Raw genomic sequence first — 24,456 nt, forward strand, 5'->3', positions numbered from 1 at the left:
TCCCCTGGTTTAGTGTAGTATTTTGCAGTGGAGAAAATTCTAATGCACCCACTTTTTTCTTCAAGAATCAGTTTTGCTCAGTAAGAGCCTGAGGTCATCACATGTGTTTTTCCTTTCAACAAGATTATTTCTGTAGAATAACTGACAAAATAGCAGCAGGTTTAACTCAATTCTGAATAGTGTTTGGATATTTAGTGTTTTGAATAGTTGCTGGATTTTGCATCTGATTTTAGTAAGGTCTTGGTCCTAACATAATTGGACAGACATCTTCCCATAGTACTATTTAAACTCTGTAGTCCAAAATTTTCAGAATTGCTCATACATAGACAAAATGATTTTCTGTAAAGTGAAGATGAAGGCATCTACAACTGAATAGCGGGGTATTCCACTAGAAAGAACTTGAGGAATGCACTAGAAAATGAAAAACACTTTTTTAATTTAAAATTATGATTTCAAAGCCATGCTGGGTGAACTACATGCCAAGTGATCTACAGCTGCGCTTCAGAACTATATTAAATTTTATGTCACTGAAGTTACCTTTATTGTGTTACCAGTTAAAAGTTTGATCAGGGGAGCATAGTAATACAAAAGACATTTGAGAGCTAGGAGTGGCTTGCTACCTGTCAAAGTTTGGGAAACTCTGCTTAAAAGGGTTTTCCTGAGGAAAATACCTGTTCCTAATTTAAATTACATATGTTCTTTCGTATAGTGTTATTAAATGTTTGCAGCTTTTTTTTTTTTTTTTTAACCCACTAGAACATAAAACCCTTAAACATCAAGTATTAGGTTTATGGTATAATAAAAAGTCAATACTCATTAAATTAAACATTTTTCATTTCAATATAATTTTTCCCTTCTCAAGCATTATCTTCACTAGCTTTAGTAATGATAGAATATATTTTGAGTAAATTATCAGTGATGCATATTATGTGTCTTTATTTTTAGACATTCAAAGGCTAAACCACTTTTACTCCATTTTGTACATTTCAGTTTTAATAGTTGCATTGTGTCTGTTCTTGCACCATTCTGTGTTTTTTGGTTGTGCTGCAGACCTATCATTTTGAATTTACACACCTCTTGCAGATGTGTATCTCTACTTACATCCCTCAAGTGTGTGCCTTTATGCTCAGAAGTGAATACAAACTGTCTATGTGTGGAGTAGCTCATCAACTTCTGCTGTTCTGTAGCAAAATTGTATTTTCTCCCTTGCATTTTAATAAGTAATGATAGCAATGCCTTCTACCTGACTATGCCTCTTCATACCACTTTGTTGCTACAAATGGCTATAGGATTCATCTGCTGTTCTAGTTCTATGCTGATCTGACTCCTAGAAATGTTATTAAACGTCACTTCTTCAAGGCCTGGAATAATGACATTAACGATGCCTATGTTCGATCTGAACCATCTCATGAGTTATACCTTGCTTAAACATTATTTATATATACTGATGACTTAAGTACAGAAGAAAAACATCTGATATTCAGATTTGCTGGCTGCATCTGGAGTTATTTATGAGATACACACACAGAGACACCAGTTCATCCTTTCAGCTGCAGGAATCTAAGTAGTGCAGGAAAAAAGCCACAGGAGAATGAACAACTTGTAACTCTATTCTGAAGTTACCATCCATGGCGTGAATAAGAAAAATCATCTCTCTGGGGTGAACTTGAAAGGTAAACCTGAGCTCTTGCCAGAAGAATTTACTCCCAAAGTGTTTTGCAGGTATTTATAGTCCCTCCTCAGCAAACCCACAATTTGAGAACATTATGCTATGGCTACTCTTGCAGTATTTTCCATATATTGTTAAGATACATCTCAACTGTTCTCAGTCATCTGTCCTATAAATTTAGGAGTTGATACTGCGTTACAACAAGCAGCTAAACAGAGGATCAGACTTCTGCTATTTCAGAAGTCCTGGGGCAAGCAAGAACTTGAGTACACTTGGATTTTGTGGATTAACACTGAGAAGTGTCTTGGAGAGGAAGCATTTTGAAATTCAGTTAGTCCAAGAAATAGTTTTCTTTGGACAAAATCTGGATGATTTTTATGCTTTTCCACAAGTGAATACTGCACCCAGAAGAAATAGTGCACATCCAGAGATGCTAAGTATCTTGAAATGTAAAATCCAAGTCCATCCAAGCCATGTATACAGTTAAAAAAAAAAAACACAAAAAAACCAGAAGCTAGCCTAGTATTACACCAGTTCTTGTAGGGATGTATACACAGCTAGCTGCGATATATGCATCACATACACCAAAACCCAGAAGAAACCTTAGCCTGCTGTTCTGTGTTGGCCAAATTTTAGATAAGATTTGACCAAAGTTCTCTATAAAATTGATACTGTAATATTCCTGTCCTCCCTAACTTTGTGCAGCACTTGGCAGCTACTTTTTCCAGTTAAACCTGGAAGCGACTGCATTTCAGTGGCAGAGAGCAATGAAGAAGTTTTGAAATGTTTTTGTATTTTACTGAACAAAAGGTTGAGGTATAATCTTAGCAGAATTCCTACAGCATACTGATGACATTTGTGGAGTTGTAAATACTTTGGATTATGACCTTATCCATGTTCTGTGAAATAAGAAGGGTGATCATTATAAAATAATAGTATACTCACCAGTTGCTGTCCTCTGCAACTTTACAAATAATTTAAAACTTTACTTTTACTATAGATGTTCTCTAGTACTTCTTCAGAAAACTTACTTTCTTATTTCAAGCACATCCCTTTGGGCTGGAAATCTCTGCATAACGGTAATATTAATGTTTACATTCCAATAATACCAACAGTTTCATTAATCATAGAATCATAGAATTGCAGAATCATTTACTTTGGAAAAGAACCTTAAGATCATCAAGTCCAACTATAAACCTAACACTGCAAAGTCCACCACTAAACCATGTCCCCAAGCACCACATTTACATGTCTTTTAAATACCCCCAGGGATGGTGACTCAAATACTTCCCTGGGCAGCCTGTAATCCTCCATTTAAATCCATGTTATCTATTAAATAAGGTGAATCTAAAATAGTTTACAGCAAAATGGTGGATTTTTTTCCTAAATGAGAAATTTTTACAGTTCAGCAATGCAATGGAAAATCAGTTCAATAGAGAAGCAATTTATTAAGCATTGACTATGAACAAAAGTAACGCTGGGGCATCTAATGAGACACTGTAAAAGATGAAAGAGACCCTATAATATTTTTATTAATAGACTATGAAGGAAAATTACTCCAATTACAAGAGGTTTCATATTTTTGCTAAAATGAAAGTATCCTTCAATATGTTACAAAGCATATAGCCCTTCTGGGGTTCTGTAAGGTCCCATTGATTCTTGTGTGGCTAGCCTATGTCATTTAAAGGAACAGGTACATGACATAACAGAAAGAAGAAAAATAAATAAGGGATTTCAGTGTTCAGAAAGCTTTTGATGTGCACCCAGCATTCAGAGTCAGTGTTTAACAAGTATGCATCCTAATTCAGAAGGATTTATGCCAAGAGGAATATCTTTAGTCCGTGGGTAATGGTAGAATATGCCACTGAAGTTGAAGGAATTACAGAATGGCCGAACCTAGTCACTTCCAGGTTTGTTTGGCTTTTTTTTTCAGGCTTACCATTTCAGGTTAATGGGAGACATAACTGAGGAAGGAGGTATGCTAGCTTTCTTGTTGAACTCTGAAAGTATATCTTAATTCTTACCTCACCTCACTATTGAAATAAGTCACATACAATTATAATTTACTTTGTTACAGGAAAAATATCCAGGGACATTCACTTCAGAAGTTGTACTATAAATCCAGTTAACATAATGAGAACTATGTATGTGTAACAAAGGAACCTGTCTGATCACGTAGCTTTGGAAGAGCTATGTTGTGGGAAATAGCTGGTGGTTTCGAATGAACTGAGCAAACAGAGGAAGAGCTACTTAAAAAGATGGTTTTCAAACATATCAGAAATAGTCGTTTTGCCAAGGAGCAACCAATATGCCCTACCAAATGTTGATGTTTAGCACAAATGTATCAGGCTGTGCTACGTCTACATGTATTCAGTACAAAGGCAGAAAAAAGTGGCTGTGAGTAAACTCCACAATACACTTCTGGGAAAAATCAGCACATTACAATTGGGCCATGCTATAATTCTGGATGGAAGGTATAAGGAAAAAAACCATTCTCTTTCCCTAATTTAAACCTGAGTTAAGACTAGCACTGTGCATTGGCTCTGTGAGCTGCTCTCAAACAGCAGAGAAACCACTGAAGCTGCATGAAAGGAACAGCAGCTCACCATGCCTGTCAAATGTTTTCCGAAGAAACAAACCAGAGAGTTCTTGATGTCTCCAAGCTTTTTCCTAGTTAATTTAGGCATGCAAAGCTAACAAAAAGCATCTTCAAGACAAGAAGTGGAAGAGCAATCCCTGAGACAGGAAGGCTGTGACAGAACAGGGTTCAGCCTCTTGTCCTGCCATGGATTATTCCAGTGTGGCCCCAAGCAAGTCATTTACACCATACGTGTCTCAGTTTCCCACCTATAAAATTTAGATTACACCTCTTCTGTGCTTCATAAGGTGGTTGGGGGATGAATCTCTTCACATGTCTAATACTCTTAAGCATGTGAATACCATAGTCTGCAGAGTACCTCCATGCTGTTGATGACTTGAAAGATTTGAGATTTTGGGTTTGCTTCAAAGGGACTCCTGACTTGTCTGTAAGTTGTCAAGTGATTGATCTGAGTATTTGGAAAAGCAGGCCCTAAGAGCACAACTGCAAGTCCATTTTCTGGTCATATGCATATGCTATACATGCTATTGTGTATCCATTCCCTTGTAAACAGCTTTGGCAAAATGACAAAGCAAACAAGAAAGAACTACTTAACTTTGTGTCTAGGACTTTTAGGTGTAAAATATACCGAAGATCTTCATTAGGCAAACAACAAAGGCTCTCTGAAAACTAGCTACATCCTGAGTGTAAAGTGGCAACCAGACAGTAGGCCTGTCCCAGAATTTCTTGATTAAAGCAAAGTTTACTTGCAGCGACCAAGACAAATCTTTGTCCCACCACAATCGTCATGAGGTGCTTAATGTTCATGCAATTGCAAACATGACATTAATTTGTCATCAGGCATTAACTGACACATTATCCATCCTGTTCTTTCAACTTGCACATGCAGCTCTCATTAGTGAATGAGTGGCTTTATACACGTGTCATGAATGCTCTTTTCCACATTGCAAAAACTTGGTTACGTTGCAAAAGCATGTTTCTGTACAGCATTTGGTATCTACTCAAATGACATGAAGCAAATTCAAGTTGTCTCAGGTGTTCAAATCCGCATTTCCAACTTACTCTTTGCCCTATTTCTTCAGCCTTAGTTAATATAGGTGTCATGCACAAAAACTAACCATATATTGATATAGCACCTGAAAATGCTTCAAGATTGATTTATGGAATGAAAAGAATTGTTATTTTATGAGCACAAAAATGGAAAAGACTACTGTCCCTACAAAGGGAGTATTGTAAAATAACATATACACTTGTAAGGAGAAAGGAAAAGCTATAAACTCTGCCCCTATTTTCCACTTGCTCTCAGTGGAGAACAATAGACACTCCAGCTAGTCATGGCAGAGCTTTTTCTCCTTTTGAAAATGCTGCCATACAAGTGCTTGTAGAATCTGAAGAGCCACAGGCTTTTTGCACCTATGGGCATTCATAGGAGAAGGAGAATTGGATAACATCTGTTTCATGGTCTGCACAGATTTTTCTCTTTCCAATGGATACTGTTATGCACACAAGAGAAACACTTAAACAATTTCCATGCAGCTGGATGGATTGTTTCATGTTATTCCATGTCATCCTGGCATCCTACCCAATTGTCATTCTGACATGACAAAGCAGATGCCCCAAGTTTCATATGCGATGAAACATTTTTTAGCAGCTGTGAATCAAATGCTTACAAGAAAAGTAAGTCTATTAACTGCCTCCAGGTTATTTTCAAATTAAGACATTCAAATCAAATGGTTTCAATATTGTCAATCTTTGTACGAATAACTGTTTGATTTCAATACAGGCTGAAAGGATTTCCCCACACATTCACGAATGTGCTGGGAACGGAGAAGTATCCTGGAGAAAAAAAAAAAAAAAAAGAGATAAAAGTATCAATAACTGCTGCCTCTTTTCAAAATACAATATTCTATCTAGAGCTAGAATCTAGATAGAAAAAAAAAAGGGGGGGGGGGGGGAAGCTGTCCCAAGTTAATTGCATTGCCCAGATTTACTACTTCTAGCCTAACATCACCCTCTGCCCACCTGCCGTCATTTACCTCCAGCTGTGTAGGTTTTCAACAGACAGTGGTATGTCCTCTTGTAAACACAAACACTGCGGTCCAGCAACTTCTAATCTGTCTGTTTTGAACTTCTTTGGGCAGGAAAGAAAACATCAGCAACTACTGAAGCAGTTCATCAGCAGGGATGGCGTGGAACCTTCCTGTCAATCAGTCAGTGGAGAGATGTCAAGACATGTGTCAGGTCTTGCAGAGACAAGCTTGTTCACCATTTGGGCAAAAACATATTAAGGGAAAAAGATGCAATTTAGCTTAATATGGAAAAGTTTGGTTTCAAGAGCAGCCAGTAGCCACTGACCAGCACTGAATTTCAGAATCATAGATTTGCACTGCATAGACAAAATCTTTTTGAAGATGTGCGTTGAAAAGTACTGTCAATGAACACAGGAAATACAGTGCTGAATGAGAGTAAGAGTGTATCTCCTTGACAGAAAAAGTCATGCAGATTTTTTCCTCAGAAATTAATAATACCTTGGTTGCTAGAATCCCTAACAAACGCCCAAAGTGGGCATTAAAAAAAAAAAAAAATCAAATTAATTGCATTCTAATTTTCTAAGATCTGCTGTTATTTCAACATCAGAAAATATAACTATGGGACAATAACTTAAAATTGCATATATTCATTTACATATGCATGAAGATGTGGAAAAGAAAGGGTGTTTATAAGAGACAGAGAGGTGGAATATATTCTTGTTTTCTCAACTTTCTAAACCACAACTGTTACTTGCTGGCCTAAGAAATCAGCTTGACTTGAAAGAAAGAGGATGTCCTTTATTATATTGGTCAGTGTTGTACCTGACAAACGTTATATAAGAATATGAATACATGATGCACACAATCAGATAAAGATGATAACCTTATGTTGACTACAGACTGTAAAACATGAAGATTTTTTCAAAGAAGGCCTAAAGATCTGATGAACCTTGTGTCAAAACCAGGAAAAAAAAAATGTCCATAATCTAGAGAATTGCAAAACAAACTTTAATGATATTCACTTCAGCCCTGCTGAGGGAATGTTTTTTAGGATTTGGTATTGCAAATGCTCCACAAAAGAAAGCAGGAATTTCACATGTGAAAATACATTGGATTGGAACGCAACTGAAATATTGGCCCTGAAGTTTATCAAAGTTAAGGAGAGAACATTGTTACTTGGGCTACAGAAGACAGTAGACACCACTGATTATTTTTTTGTTGTTGCCATATGTTTAGGATGATGATATGACTAACTCTGAAGTCACAACTGACTTCTATAATCCCTCCCAAAGGATAATAAAATTTAATTGCACCCTACATCATTATATAAGGAGCAAGATAGCATTTCTGTGTCTGTTTGTTTACTTTTTCTAGTTGCTTATGGGTTCCTCCAGCTCTTATAAGTACACTGCAGTAGTAACTGACAGAAACTATTGCATCCTTGGTATAAGCCGAGTTTTTAAGACTTCCCAGAAGTCGCATGGGCCACAGATGACAAGTTAAATTATTATCTAAATTATTCGGGTTTACTCCATTAAATGCAACTACAAAATGAAAACTAATCTGAGAGTAATTTTTTTTTTTTTTATCATAATGTAGTAAGTAAAACTTCTGGCTTTTTAAAATAGTTTTTCATTTATGCTTTTTCCCACTGTTTCTTCAAAGTGAGCAGATTCATTTTGTAATCTACTCAAGGCAGGGAAATTTCAGTCATGGATTAACTGTTCTTCAGTAGTGTGATACAGGAATTACTGGGTGAAGTGTTTTATTCATTATTATTCAGGCAGCCAAAGTAGATTACTATAATGTTCCATTTCAGTCTTAAAACATATGTATTTATTTCTGGGCATCTTAAGTTGTGTTGTATGCTGCAGATTTTTGGGGTATTGATCTTCAGCCTTGCTGACCATTAATGCACTGTATAATGGTGGTAATTAGGGAAACAAGCTCTTGGACAGCTCAGAAATCATAATTAAAAATTATATATTTTTTAACTTTGTTTTGTTGATCTTTTAAGTCATTACAGTATTTACAAGATTCTATGTCTCATCACAAAGCAGTGGCAATATGTTAAAAATACTGCCATATTATTTATGTTCAACTTTTTAAAAAAAAAAAGTCACTGATTAAAGGCAAATGGTTTCTCAAAACGTCATACTTTTTCCACCTCAGAAACTTTATGGGTGGAAATTTCATAGGTTTGTTGCATCTTTTCAGGATTTCCTGGCATCTAGACAGACCTATTCCTCTGACTGAGCTACGGCCCAGATCTTGAAAACCTGACGACATCCTCTGTGCACGTGCAGACCAACAGTGCCGTGGATTTAATGCGAACATGATGACTATCTGTGTAACGCATGTGGAATAGATCTGGTGCTTTTCAGAATCATCAGTCTGACTATAAAGAGCATACGGGCACATACTTGTGCAGAAAATCCCAGGTAGAAGTACGGTAAAGCCTAGCCAGGAGCTAATTGTGGTGGTAAGGCTACTAATGTCAGGGCTTATAGAGGAAAACTTCTGTGTTCCATGGAAAGTACCAGAGATACTGCACTTCTTTTTGAACTTCATGAAGTTCCTGTCAGCCCATTTCTCCAGCCTGTCAAGGTCCATCTGGATGGCAGCACAACTCTCTGGCCTATCAGCCTCTCCTCACAATTTTCTGTCATGTGCAAACTTGCTGAGGGTACACTCTGTCCCATCATCCAGATCATTAATAAAGATGTTAAACAAGAGTGAACCCAGTATTGACCTTTGGGGTACACCGCTAGTTACCAGCTTCCAACTAGACTTTATACCCCTGGTCACTACCCCTGGGGCGCGGCCACTCGGCCAGTTTTCAACCCACCTCACTGTCTGCTCATCCAGCCCCCTACAGCAACAGCTTGTCTATGAGTATCTTATGGGAGACAGTGTCAAAGACCTTGCTGAAGTCCAGGTAGACACAATCTGCTGCTCTCCCCTCATCTACCAGGCCAGTCATTTGGTTGTAGAAGTTGATCAAGTTGGTCAAGCGTGACTTCCTCCTGGTGAAATCATGCTGACTACTCCTGATGAATTTCTTGTCCTTAATGTGCCTGGAAATGGTTTCCAGGATTAGCTGGTCCATCACCTTCCCAGGGATCATGGTGAGGCTGACCAGCTTGTAGTTCCCTGGGTCCTCCTTCCAGCCCTTCCTGAAGATAGGAGTGGCATTTGCTTTCCTCCAGTCTTCAGTCACCTCTCCCAGCCACCATGATCAATCAAGTATTATCAAAAGTGGCTTCACAATGACAATCTGCCAGCCCCCTCAGCACTCATGGGTGCATCCCATCAGGGCCCATGGGCTTACGTATGTCTGGTTTGCCTAGGTATTCCCTGACCTGATCCTCTTCCACCACGGGTACATCTTCCTTGCTCCAGCCTTTCCCCCTGCTCTCTTATATCTGGGATTCCTGAAGATCAGTCACGCTAGTAAAGACTGAGGCAAAGGCAGCAGCCAGTACCTCAGCTTATTCCATGTCCTCTGTAACCAGGTCCCCCATCTTGTTGAGCAATGTGCCCACATTATCCCTAGTCTTCCTTTTGTCGCCTATGTATTTACAGAAGCCCTTCTTGTTGTCTTTGACGTCCCTGGCCAGATTCAATTCCATTTGGGCTATAGATTTTCCAACCTCATCTCTGGATGCTCGGACAATGTCTCTGCATTCCTCCTAGGTTACCCATCTTACTTCCACCCTCCATATGCTTCCTCTTCATGTTTCAGTATGGCCAGGAGCTAGCTCCTTGCTCCTCCACACAGGCCTCCTGGCATTTTTGTCTAACTTCTTATTCATTGGGATGGACCGCTCTTGAGCTTTGTGGAGATGATCTCTGAATATTAAGCTTTTGGGGTCCCATCTTTTCTCCAGCGCCTCACACACTTCCCCCTCACCAGCAGGATTGAGGAGAAAACCAGCTGTGCCCCCATGCCCTTGACTACTGCCCTTCAGAGGTCTGTAGTCACTTTTGATACTGTCCAGGTTTCCCCATCAGCTTGGCAATGAAGGTGGAAAGCAAGGGGAAAAAAAGTCATTTTCAGTTTCACCATAGCTCTGGAGAAAAGCTGGTACCTTCTCTCAGCTATGGTTGTTAGCATTAGATGCTCAAAGCTGACCTGAAGTAGTGTGTATTAGAGCTTCTGCCAGAGATCGTGAACAGGAATGATTTTCTTACTAAATTAATTTTACGCTTTTGAGTTTCCAAACTGGTCTTCCATTCCAAGGACATTGGAAAAGCCAACATCCAGTAATTCTCTGAATGGTGTCAAAATAAGTGCAGTATCATATTACAGTGTGATGCGCTCTATCCTTTCCTATGTCCCTAGAAGTCCTTGCAGAGAAGGATGGGCAAGTAGTCCTGCCTCAGGCAGGTCCATGTGGTTAGAGCATGTGCATGTAGACGGTGAATATGAGGCCCCACTGAAATCAATGTATCCTCCTGAGGGTCTCCAGTTTCAGAAAATGGGACTTCAATACTGAACCCTGAAGGAATGGCTCTGTTTGAAGAGCCAGGGCAATGCTCTTTATCATATAAAAGGCTAGAGGAAATCTCACTGGTGATAAAATGCATTAAAATGATTAAGAAATACAGAAATATTGTTGTCACTTGCATGTTCAAATCTTGCGCAGCTTATCCAATCTTACACAAAAAAATACAGAGACAGAGCATAAAATTCCCCTAGGCGCTGATCTTAGGGGGATGTAAGAATGTGCTTAATTAAGCACTATGAGTAGCTCATCGTGCATTAAAATGAAGTATATGTTTAAGAGTTTGCATTACGACATCCTGGGGCAGAGGACCATTCTCCCTCAAATGATCCAGAGAGGTTAGAGGGAATGTGGAAGAAAATGAACTGTGCATTTTCCCCTTACTTTGTAATCACATTTGTGCATCGGTTTTTGTTGGAATTAGATACTGTATGAAATAACAGAGGAGACGGTAAATTGACAATAAAAATGTATGTCTCCAAAACTGATGGAGTAAAAGGGGTATGATATCACTGGCAAGTCAGTCTTATTGCATACAAGCAGACAGAATGCAAACATTACAAAGACAAGAAACTTTCTCCTACCAGGAAGTGCTGTCTGGCTGCCTCTCCTCTTAACACTATTGATTATGCTCCCCAAAGGTCATAAATTACTGGAAGAGTTATTTTTAAGAATATTTGCTGAGCCTGACCTGTCAAGAGAGGTTAATCTAATGACTTTCCTAGCTCCAGTCTGCAGTAGGCTAAAGCTGGATTTCTTCTCGACTGCTGTTAAAAGCTCCCGTGTCTTCCAGGTTCATCCCAACTTGTTATTAAAAAATATAATGAGTCAGATGACAAAGTGGATAAACTCTTTTGCACAGAGGCCGGAACAAGGAGATTGAACATCACTTTCTGCAAAGGGAGAGTGGCTCTCTCTACACTAGGAAAGCAGTGTATTTCTTTAAATGGGGCAGTTCTCCACAAAAAAAAAAAAAAAAAAAAAAAAAAAAAAAAAAAAAAGTAAAAAATTTTGAAATAACACAGGGCTTAAATGTTTGCTTTCACGCAGAGGTCTATTTTTTAACAAATATCTGCAGGGGAAAACCTTTACCGAGGAAAAAAGGGGAAAAAAAAAAAATCCTCTTACAGTCATAATGGAGTGACATGGTATGCTTTTTTCCCCCGCTATTTTAATTTTTTGACATTTCAAATGTACATAAATGGTGGGAAATAGAACTCATATTGTTTCATTATCTAAACTCTTCCACGGAAAGTATGGAAGAGAAGGCAGAGAAAAAAATAAAGAATGGCAAAAAAATCGAGAGAGAAGGGGTTTTTTTGCTTTTGGCTATTTTGGTACCAAAAGGTAATACTCTCCTAACTCTAACGGCCTTAACTGATATTTATACTTTTGTAATTATGACAGCACTTAGGACTTCACAAGGGAAAGGGGAGATTTCTAAAGGAGGGAGAGGGGACGAAGTAAATCTTTCGTAGAAGGAATTAGCAGAGAAGTGGAGTAATGCTAGATTTGGATGCAATATTTACTCTAGAGACACAAAGGCGGCAAATACCCTGGCAAACTACCTTGCCACACTAGCCTCCTCTGTGTCCAGACCTGCTGTCACATCAGAAAGGTCCTGCCCACATGGCCATAACCATACCAAAGGCAGAGTTTTGGTGAGTGCTAGGCACAGCACAGGAATCTTTAAATGTAGTTGCCTGGTCCAGTTCTGTAAGAATCACAGACGTCAGTAAACGGTGTGCTGGAATTCACAAAATAGAAAAGTACAACTTTAAAGGCTGCACGAGTGCTGCTCAGTTCTATTTGCACTTGGATTTTTTTCTTTCGTACTTGGAGGCAGCTCAGATTAATTTTACTGCAGTTGAAAATCATGCAAATATAGTTTAGAAAGAGGCATTTAATTCTTTATTGCTCTTGCACACAACACAAATAGCACCTCCAGTACTAACACAGCTAAGTGTTTTTAGTGTTATTCCACTATACAGTACATCACAATGTTAATTTTCCACATTACTTTATTCCTTCTCTAGCCCATATTTTACAACAGAGAAAACAAACTGCTTGTAATTACACTGCATGCCAGGACAAATTAAGTAAACACGCATTTTTAATGCTTTTGGCTGTTAGGGTGAGAAACAAAGGGCTCTGGTTAAGGTCAATATTAGAGTTATGCAATTGCTCTGGGATACAAAAGACAAATGCCAGTGATTGAACATTGGTGAAATGGAAACTGTCCATTCTGTGCAGTGTTTCTGAACTCCTGAAAATAATACGCTGTGCTGAGATGAGGTCAGTTCTCTATTTTCATTTTCTTTCAGGATAACACTAATACCAATAATAAATAATAATAATAAACTAATGGGAAAATCTATTGTGTCATTAGTGAAGCGATAAATCAGCAAAAAGTAAATGAGAGAATGGCTATTGAAGATCAGCCTTGTGTTGTATTTGCTAATGCTACCATCTCAGGACTACTGGGTGATACTGATAAAGGTTAACAGCAACTATAGGGGAAACCTAATTTTGCTCTTGCTGATATTGGTGTAAATCTGACTTCAGTGGAATTATACCTCTCTAACTAGAAAGCAGACAGTGACCTGATGATTATATTGTTTGGTCATGGACAACGAGGAGCTTTACGTGTTTTTCCCTTTAATGGTATGGATTAGGCCAGAGGCACAACATTCAGAGGCAGATGAAACCTCACGGGAAAGGGTACTCAGACCCATCATCTTTACTCAGCCAGCCACAGATACTGGGCTGCTGGCTTATGTGCATCTCTATTTTAGTGATAAATTCATCTTTCTCCCAGAACAAGGAATATATTTCTTAGACCTTCCCTTTGCTAGCAAAGATGCCTAGTACAAGAAGAGCTAGGGTAAGGAAAGAAAAAAATCCACACATTTTTCACAGGGAGAAGATCATGGAAAGAAATAATGCTAAGAGAGAGATAATAGACAATTCCCTAGAGGGTGACACCAGCCCATGTCGTGATGGATGCACGTTCAGAACATGGAAAGGAGAAAAGTCTGCAGCCAAATTTCAAGAAAGAAGTCAAGGATAAATCCTTAAGAAATGGAAAGCAAAAATTAAGAAAACCAAGAACTTCTCTGGCTGTATCTCTGATCTGTGACTGATGCAGCTAAATGGGATGCTGAGGGCCAGCCAGAGTCTCTGTGTGAGTAGACATTTGTGAATGCTCAGGTTATCATTTACATTCTCAGCTCTTGGTAGGTGAGAACTTTTCCCCTCCTTGTAATATCATCTACAGCTGAAGTCTCTTCTTTCCACCAGAACAAGGACCGCTCGTTACTTGAGCACCAGCAGCCCATGCAGGAGTGATGAGGGAAGAGGCAGGCTTTTGCTGTCGCCTGACTGTACTCAGCTTCAGCATTGCCCAGCACATTCACCACTCTTGAGGACGAGCTCTGGTGGGCTGGAGTGGTCCTCCACCTTGAGGCAGGGCTAATGTGGGGGTAAACCACTTCCAACACTAGACAGCGTGAGACTGTGTTGCTTTTTGGGGGTTCTTTTCCCCCTTCCCTCTGCTACAAGCTTAGTGGTATGTGGGACTGTATAGGCAGAGGCAATAAACTATGGGCCAGATCCAGCTCCCAGTCAAATCCAGAAGCAAACTGGTGCAGGACTGGTGCAGGCTTACAGTCGGGATAATGTTCTGAAAAATATATTTCTATCCGCTCAGTGATACCTCTCTCCCAACTTCTCATCTCATCTTAAACCTCACTCCATGGTGTTGATCCATGTGAACCAAAGAGGGTGGGTTAAATATCTCAAGAGTAACAAAAGAAGGAAAAGGGGTTTAAAGTGACAGAAATAAAGCTAGTATGAGATGAAGGTATGGAAAATAGCTGGCTGAAAAGAGATGCGGTAAGAAAACTTAACCTTGGCAAGGGCTGTTGATGAGTGGTACAAAAAATGACCCCATAACAGCCCTGATCTTGTCTGTGTCTCATAGTGCTGTTAAGTGCAGAAAAAAAACTTATTATGCCCCTCCAGAACATTAGGAGGCATACCCACTAAAACAAGGGGCAGCACTCTATTTTGAAGGAGCGAAGTACTCTTACTGCTCTATATTGTGTAGTTTCTACAATACTTTATAAATACATATAGCATCCCTAAATAGTTCTGCTTAATCTATGTGAATCACTTCACCTACTGCTGAAATGCAGCTTCCTTTGCTCATGTCCAAGCAAGTGAAAATGCTTACGCACCATGATGTAGTTTGCAATATAACAAGTGAGTTTACTTTCAAGAAAGAATCTTGAATTTGCTGCCCTCATCTCAGGGTCCAACATGTTTTGGCTGCTAATGGGGTTGCTATGCCATGCATTGCCTCCTGTAATGTATTCCTAAATATAATTTTTTTCTTTCTGTAGGCTAGCTTATTAGCTACTTGCTTTCTCATAGTGGTTATATGCATCAATGCGTGTATATTTTATTCTCCAAAAATATTTTATTGTTCCTTTGAGAGAACTTACTGACCTGCCCGTTTGTTCTCAATGCAGCTGGAGAATTTTCATCACATAGTCTTAGCCTGTGCTGCGTATGAAAACTGAAAATTGTGAGTGCTACGTTCCCAGTTTTCTGAATGGAGACGCGCTGTTTTCTAGAATCAAAGGTTCATAAATGGCTTGTAAAAGTTTAGTGAACAGGGCCCATAACCTATTGATCCCCTTGTATTCAATACAATTCACTTTAGTCAATGAGCTCAGTAAATAATGATACTGCTGTTATGAGCATCTTTCCTTCCTTATAAACAACTATTCACTTGTGTCCTGTTATAATGATAATGTCACTGATTTACAGAGGTTGCCCAAGTTACCTTATTAATTAGAAGATGCATTAGGCCTATTGCAAAACATTGTTCTGACTGTGAGCTATCACTGCCCAAGGACCTCTAAAAAACAAAGAATTCCATTTTGCAAAATCTAGTTAACATATCAAAGAGCAGTAAATGTGCAAATTGCTGTCATAAGGAATCCTTTATTGCTTTTCCTTTTCATGATGGCACCCCTCCCCCGTCTCTCCATTCTACCCACTTTGACAAGGTCACTCATTGGAAAGAAGAGCAGCTATTTATGTTCTTCAGATGTTTACCTTCAGCAAAAGACACTTCAAAGACTGCTTATGGGACTCTCCTCTCACCCAGCAAACACTTAAAACCCATTGTTGTGATTGATGGGCCCTTCCTGCAGATTTAATAAATATAAGCAGAAGCCAGATCCCTTTTTTAGGCCAGCTGTCTTGAATAATAGGCAAAGAGCTCATGGGTGGCCAAGGTAGACAGGACTCCTCAGGAAATGCCTAATGATTGTTTGATAAGGGTTTTTTTTTCTGTGTGTGTTTTGCAAGTTTATTGTTTGAGCTTCCTCAATACTCGGTTATGTTTTCTGCTGCTATGGATGGCAGTTACTTAAATAGATCCTACAGGCTTTTATTGGGAATTTTGTGCATGAGAGTTGCGTAAGAGACAAGACAGCCTCATGTTTATTTAGATTTAGATCTAGGCTGAACTGGTTCAGTGAACTGTAAGACCCTCTAAACATACGACATTATCAGATTGAAAGTAGGTAAAGAATTTCTGGAAACTGGAACTAACAAACCAGTCGGGGTGCTGGTACTTAGAAAAAGCATCACTTCTACCAAAGTAGCTAATGCTACATCACAGTTCTGTGACATATTTACAGAGAGACTGAAAATATGATTGCCTTTTTGTTCAACTCTCTCTGTCTTGATTTTAGATTGAATAGCACCAACATGACATAGTCAGGAACAGTAAGGATTTCAGATATTCCACTCAGGGGACCGAATAATATATGTAAAGTGGGGGCGGGGGGGGGTGCTTCATGTGAATGTGGCATAGTCACCCAAAATTTGTGCTGGCATCTTACACAAAGGGTTGTTAACTTTCACAAAAGGATGGGTCTAGAAACACTGATTCCCTAGGATAATTGCAATGCATCTCAGTCATGACCTACAAAACTGCTAGTGGCTCATGGAAATAAAGGGTCTTTTGGGTAGAAGATCAGTGAGGGCACGTAAGTTTATTTATTAGCAATGGCTCAAAGCTGAGAGTTATGTTTTTCAAATAAGTTATGCTATACATCTTCCAATCAAGTGCAAATTTCACTTTCAATTAAAGTGACTACGTTTTGCTGGTTCCATGTACAGAATTTACCCCAGCTTCCAGAGTTGTGATGAAAGATGTGAAGATTTTGGCATCAAGCCTTATTCCTTCTACGGAAAATTCTGAAAATGGCATGCAGAGGCACTGAGGAAAGCACGGTGCTTAGATCAGCACACTCTCAGGCTGCCAAGATAGGGAAGACTTAGAGACTCAACAAGGGAAAAAAAAATCAGTTTTCTCTCATGCAACAGGTAGGGTAGGAAGCAGAGAAAACGCTCTCCTAGAGCGATCTGGGGAGTGAAGGGCATGGAGGGAGTGCTTGCAGGGCAGGGAGCCAGAAGTGCCAGCCATCTCCTGGCCTCGGCTCTACCGTAACAGCTTCCTCACCTCCCTGACTGGGAGCCTGCCCGCTCTTGGGCAAACAGCTAGAGCTGCACTGCGAGGCTGAATGCTGCAAGTGTCTCCCAGCGGTGCCTCGCGCCCAGCCAAAGGGAGCCAGAGGATCACACACCACCAAGTCGCGTCACACTGTAGCTTGTTGGTTTTCCCTGTTTCCCTGTTTTCCCACGACGCTTTTAACACCAGCGTCCCCAGATTTTATCATTTCTCCAAGTGACAGAAGCTTGTTTGGCTGGTGGCACCAAGATGATTATAGCCTTTGCTATAATCCGTGAAGGAAGGATGTACTAGAGCAGTGTTTGCCACCTCTTTGTTTGCTCTGTATGCCAGCTGCCTGCTCGATGGATATAAACCCATTACCACAGTGTTAAGCCCGAGGTCCCCAAATAGGAAGGTATGTATGTAGAGCCAGTGTCCCACCACGGGCAGATATTCCTCAGCAAAAGTTTGTTAAATCTTCCAGGTTCTGCCACCAGTGTCCTGTAACACGTGTTGTGGGAGTGACTCTCTCCCGTTATTTCCTCTCTGTTAAGAGTTAGGGAATGCTGTGACTTGACTCTTTCCCTAATGTTACACATTGACTCCTGGCTACTTTCATCCAGCCAGATCTGACCTTCCCCTATATTTAAAGCTGTTTCCATTATTATTTTGCACTCTTTCTCTCTACGCTATTCACAGGTAGTCAGCTGTCTGACAGAAGTACTATACGACCTCAACTAAGGATCCAGGGCTAAAATAGATCATTGCAGTGGAGTTCAGTATTCAGACAGGAAAGCCGTCTGTTTAAAATCTTTGGAAGCTTAATGGTGCACAATTGAAAATTCTAATACAAAATTTTAAGTTTTAAGAATGGAGAAATCAATGAGGTTTCTTCCTTTGTTGCTAAGGATTGAGGTGCAGTTAAGTGCGTGATCTGTCTTGCTGTAAGAATCTCCCTCAGAAGCTGGGCAGACTAGATGCACCATATCTGAATATGTCCTTTAAACCTCTGTTAGAAACTCTAGCTGCTACGTAACCTACATGAAGGAATTTTGGGCCCGTGATAGGTACAGACAGGACTTGCGTAGCTGGTGTGCTCTGCTGCCAAAAGAGATCATAAATTTGACCTAAACCACTAAAAAAGTGATTTCTGTGAGCCCCAAGAGAAACAGGGTGAGTATCACCCTCCAAGAGTGAGCTGTGAAACTTAACATTTGCAACTTGGGCATATGTCTTCCATGTAAGTTATGAACGTGTTCAACAAAACCTTCCATAAGACATGAGCCTATTTTTCTTTTGTCACTAGCAGGAAAATAAAAGAGGATGAAGTCAGTCTTTAAATGTGTCCTAACACCTCTTAAATTAATGGTGTTGGGTGGAAGGCATTAAAGATGTCTGCAAGCTTCATTCAACACTGCTGATGTCTATTGTCTACCTCTTCTGTCATCCAACACTCCCCTTATGAAAAAGTCTTAAAGAATTTAATGAATAATGAAAAAAATCCTTTCAAATATTTTAAGTAACATACAATTAAGTAACCTGCAATTTTATAGCTAGGTTATTGTTCTCTATTGATTAGTATAGAATGTTTTCCCATTTCTCTAAAAAGGATAGAACTAAATTTAGAATTGTAATAAATTTTAAGTCTCATTTGTTATCCACATACTTTACAGGTTCTGTCTGTTAAATGCTAGAAGATATTTTCTAAAATGGTCTGAAGAAAAGATACTCCATTTGAAAAAGCACATAACGATCTGCAGCACTCTTTGTTCCCTAGACCTTCCACGTCAACCTTTGATTTCCCAGTACTAAGTTACCATAGGTCATACTTACCTGTAGTTCCTAGAAAATCATCCCAGGTTTCTAGCCCGACCTTTATCCCGTTAGATAGATTTCTTTTAGCAAAATTTCTTGAATTATCTGTTACAGATGCATTTCTTTAAAAGAATAGCTGCATTAAAACCTGTTCTTTTCATGCCCACAAGCTGAGAACATTAGACTGTACCTGCAGAAAAATTAAATTACAACCTGAGAAGTTGATTGCTTTTCCAGTGAAGGTATAGTAAATTTTGTAAAGTTACAACAGCAATTCCTAAGCACATTCTGTTCAGTTAAGGAGAAATCTACTGGAATCAAAAACCAAGCGGCAAATTCACTTTCAAACTGCTCTTAAATTATTTCTTTTCTCTTTTTCCTTAATATTTTCTTGTAAACATAGTATTTTCAAAATACCTTTAAGCAAAACATTTATTTCAGGGCCTGCAAGCTTCATATGAACAGGTATTTTCTTATGGTTGGTAGAAAGGTTATGTGTATCTGTTGCAGAGAAGTTGAACCTTGCTTTAGAATCTTCAGTGAGGTTTATAATGTTAAAATACCACATTTCCTTTTCCATTTGCCATATATACAATTAAAAGAACAAATGATGAAGTTCACAAGTACGCAGTATGGACTCCTTGACTTGACAAATTAATTTTCTGGGGTTTGTTATGCAAGAAAACTGAGTTTTGCTACCCCACTGTGAGAATTTTTGTATGTCACTTTTTATACTGTCAGTCATTTATTTATTTAAAATATGTGTAATATTCAATGGCAACATTCACAGTTGTACCCTTTTTTGAAGGTTTCTTTTGACAATGTATAATGAAATTGCATTGACAATTGACAATTGAATTGAATTGAATTGACAATGTATAATGTCTTCAATGTAAGACCTCAAGAATATAAAATATTTCCCAATAAGATCTCTTTATCCTATTTTCAGACAAGTACCTAAGCAGAAGTAAATTCATGGGATGGTTCCACTGAAGATTTTTTTCTTAGGTATGCCATCCATCATAGTATCTTACCAAATACCTCATAAATAAAAAAACCATTTTACTTCATTAGGAATAGCAAGCACATTTATAAAGCTAATTGGAACCCAAGCATTATGCAAATATCAATTTCAGAAAAGTTTTAATCTGGAAGAAAATAAGTGTAATTCTTGCTCTGAACAGCCCAGTAGATGAAGGCATTGTCCAGAATATCTGTACTCAAACCCCCAGTCAGCTTGATTCAGAGGTACCTGGGCTGAGATTTTGTTTATATTGCAGGTAGGTTAGGGGTTTGGACCATTGCATCTCATATCTCTGAAAAATAGTCTCATCTGAAGATGAATTTTCCACTTCATCTGAAGCAAAAGGCATAGACTTCCATTTGAAAATAGGTATTTTGACATATTTCCACTTTCCAGGAACCTTTACAAAGCTTTTCATGTGATGCAAAATGAGACAAACCTTGAATTTTCAGAAAGAGCGGTGGAGTTGAGTTGTAATCTTGTGCTTCATGATCTCTAAAATGTTAATTTCTAAAATATTTTCTAAAAAATACACAGCTATTGTAAAAGAAATAATCCTCTACACCTTATTTGAGAGGCTGTATGACCTAGTGGGTCTTTTCCATTTCCAATTCCACCCGTTCCTATGACAAACTGCAAACAATGCAGAGTACTGGTTTTCACCGCTGAGAAGCATTTGAAGTATGTAACATTCTTACTGAGCAGTGGTATCTGAGAAGGAGGTCACATTGACTCTCTACTTTCTTTGACCACAGAAGCACTCATCAATCTGTGCAAGAAATCCTCCAGGCAAGTAAAACGAAATCCCTTGAAAAATGGTAGAACAGCTTGGAAAACAGCAAATGAACACAAAACACATTACAACAATCTTCCATTATCTTTTCTTTAGTTCCAGGCATCATTTGATAGCTGTTTTCTAACCACTTCTATGCCTAGTGACATAGACATTCACTAGCAATGAAATCTTATTTGACGCTCTGATATAAAATTTAACAAACACTGGAAGGGTCTATGCCCCAACTGATGGTCTATCTCAGGCCTAAGCCTGAATCCAAATCTAAACAGAATTTTAGGAAAGTTTGTACAGTCTTCACACCCAAAGTCTTAGCCTTTTAGCTCATGCATACAGCCGAAGAAAAGTTCTGCAAGTCACTTTCATCTTCAGCTCCGAGATAATGAGATCTCACAGCAAAAACATCAGATAACCAAAGCAGGCTGAGCTCTGTTTTGGCATTTTTGTGCATGCAGACAATATTACTCATAACACTGATACTCTGATCTTATCAGGCCAGATTCTGATACCTGGACCCTTAGTAAGTAATATTTCCATATTAATCTCACTGAAGCACTGACATCAAAATGCACTCTGCCCAATATAAGAGGGTGAAAATCAGTCCTCTAATATTTACAGAAAAATGTGCTTTGGAAATGGTGAGAGGAAAGGTGCGTGTGCAGTAGTTTGCAGAGCACATTAGTTTCAGCGCAGCAATGTGGTTACCATGTTCACACAACCTTTTCTGAGCATTCAGCCTGAGCAGTTAGTTTACTCCTGCCCTCAGAATGCTGTTTTATGTTAACACTAACTGAAGAGCCACGCACCTAAGCTGACTGCGGGAGCGGCCTGACCCCTCCGAAAATTAGGTCTGAAAATTAGTTTTTATTTTACTCCAGCTCAGCTTACGAGAGTATAATTTTCAGAATTTTTGCAATTAAAATACTTTCAGTACAAAAGGTCATCTTTGCGGAAACACTACCGTTTAAGCATAGGACCTCTTGCTGTTCTGCTGATGGCTTATGAGTTAAGTAATGGGAACTGCAAAAACAACCTAGGACGTATTTGGTAACACTCTTTACCCCCATCACTCTCCATCTTCTTTTCCCTGTGCTTTACTTCCCCAGCAGCTGATGACAATTAAATCTATGGATGCAAAGAACTCACCTCACACCACTCTGCTGTAATTATAACTTTGCTGCCGACTTCCAGATCTGACAGGCTCCGTCTTGTCTGCCCCTTGATGCTGTGGCATTTATTTACAATCTCAATAACATCTTGTGGAAAATGAATTGTACTAGTGCCAAGGATCAGAGATTGATATATTGTGAAATGTTAGGAGGAGCAGATATTGAAAGGCAGAGAATAAGGGACCAAGATAATGGACAATTATGTTAATTTTTCAAAGATCTTTAAGGAGGTGACATCCTTTGCATGCCAAAAAAAAAAAAAAAAAGTTTAACAATTAAACATAAGATGCAAAGAGAGGAAATAAACATTCAGAAGAACTGATGGACTTTTTTCCTCTGTCCAAATGCATTTTCTGAACAAAATTTTTTAGAACTTTTTTTAATTTTGCACGAACACCCATTTACGGGAAACTCAGATATAAAATACTGTACTCTGGGGAGCAGAAGGTTTTGCAGTACCATTGCACCGGGTTTTCTAAAGGCAAATTGCAGATCAGTTCAAGGTGGAATGCCATTTATCCCTCAATCATACCGTGAGGACTACATTTTCTGGTCTGTGCGTTTGACAGTGCTTCCAAACTCTCAATTCCACGTGTACACCCTTACTACCTCTCAACCCCAAGTCAAGGCAAACTTCAGAAGACACCACATACATCTCTGGCCCCTCCCAAAACTACCCTCGTCCCCCTCCCCGAGTGCCCTGGTTACTACGAGTAGGAGAACCAGCTCTGTAGAGAGGAAAGCATCTTTGGCACCCAGCTGTCGCACAAGCTGGATGTAACTACGGAGCCCTTCACGAAGGCCCGGGTTCCGCGTCCTCTGCCCTCCCTTTCCTTCTGCTCCTCAAGCACGGCTGCTGCCTGGGGTGCCAGGCGGTACGGCCTGCCGTAATGGTTTATTTCTCCAGTTTGGACCTGCATCCTGTGATGTCTCCATCAGAATGAGTGTTTCTGGAAGGGGAAGGATCATGGGCTACTTTCCTTTCACAAATGCACAGGTTTTGAACAATATCTGCTTGGAGAGATCCTTGCTACCTTGGAAGCTGTACCGGTGGCTAGCGTTCAGCCCAGAGGCTGACACCCCTCTTTCTAGGTTCTTTTTAGCACCGTCATGTGCAATCCAGTTACCCAAACAGCGTAGAGAAACCAAGGCAATGTGTCCTTTTCTACATACTTGTGAAGTTTGTTTCCTATGGAGCTTGTATTATGTGTGGGAAACTAGTGATCTTGTCAAAATTGTTTTCTTTATTAATAAACTTCATAAAACCTGTAAGCAAAGCTTATTGTTGTCTGTGTCATTCCCCGGGTCCAGCAGAAAATGCTTTCCCTTGCCAAACAACGCTGTGTTCCAGAAATGCCATCTCTCCAGTGCAGTAATCCTCACATTTCTTACTCGTTTGGCAAGAACAATGAATTCTGAAGCAGGGTATAAGCTAAAAGGAGAAGTTTCCAGTTCTCAAAGTGAAAAAACAGAGGAGTTTCCAAAAGATATCAGCTTGTGCCATTTTCCTCTTCGGGAAGTTCTTTGATGTATTCAGTGAACACGCCAGAGCCTGCGGCTGAGCTCAGTTATGATACTGTAAATCAGGGTAAATCCACTGCTGGCATCGGTGGACGTAAAGTTGTTTGTGTTTACTGTAGCGATCATGGTTCTGTCGATCAGATTCCCTCCTTATTTATGCTACGTATAATATTATTTTCCTGATGGGCTTAAAACCCTTTTGGTAGCTGTGTGTGGCGGGAGCACAGTGATTTTTTTGTTTAATTGTAGGAAGCTAAAGAGTAATTTCCTGCTCCCTGTACTTGACAGGAAGTTTAGCGTGATCCCATGTGAGCGCGGCAATCGGTGACCTGTGAGAGACTTCACCATTGGCTGGGAGAATAATTCTGGGCGAAGAGAAGTGCCGCTCAAAGAGGGAGGAAGGAGAGGTATTTCTCAAAGCCAGCTCACAAGACAGATACAGTTGCCAGCTATTGCAGGACGGGTCTGTGCGCAGAATCCTGCTCGGTGCTTTCAGCCACTGCTGCTTGCTATGAATACACACAGACAAAGAGGAAATAGAAAAGAATCGAGGAAACTGAAAGTGCTAACGTATGCAGAAAGAGTGCAATGTTCCCAAACAAGACACAGCACCAGTGATCTTCTAAGCAGGCTCACCCACTGGATTGCGGCCAAAATAATCCCCCCTTAGTTTTGTTTTTTTTCTCATAAAGTGACTGCAGTTTTGAAGACAAAGCCCATGAAAAGCAAATCCTGTTCAGATTTTGGAAATTGATTAATGATTAAACATATTTAGATTGGTCCCTTGCAAAGTAGT

The sequence above is a fragment of the Aquila chrysaetos genome, chromosome 18, assembly GCF_900496995.4.
Source record: "Aquila chrysaetos chrysaetos chromosome 18, bAquChr1.4, whole genome shotgun sequence".
Taxonomy (NCBI): domain Eukaryota; kingdom Metazoa; phylum Chordata; class Aves; order Accipitriformes; family Accipitridae; genus Aquila; species Aquila chrysaetos.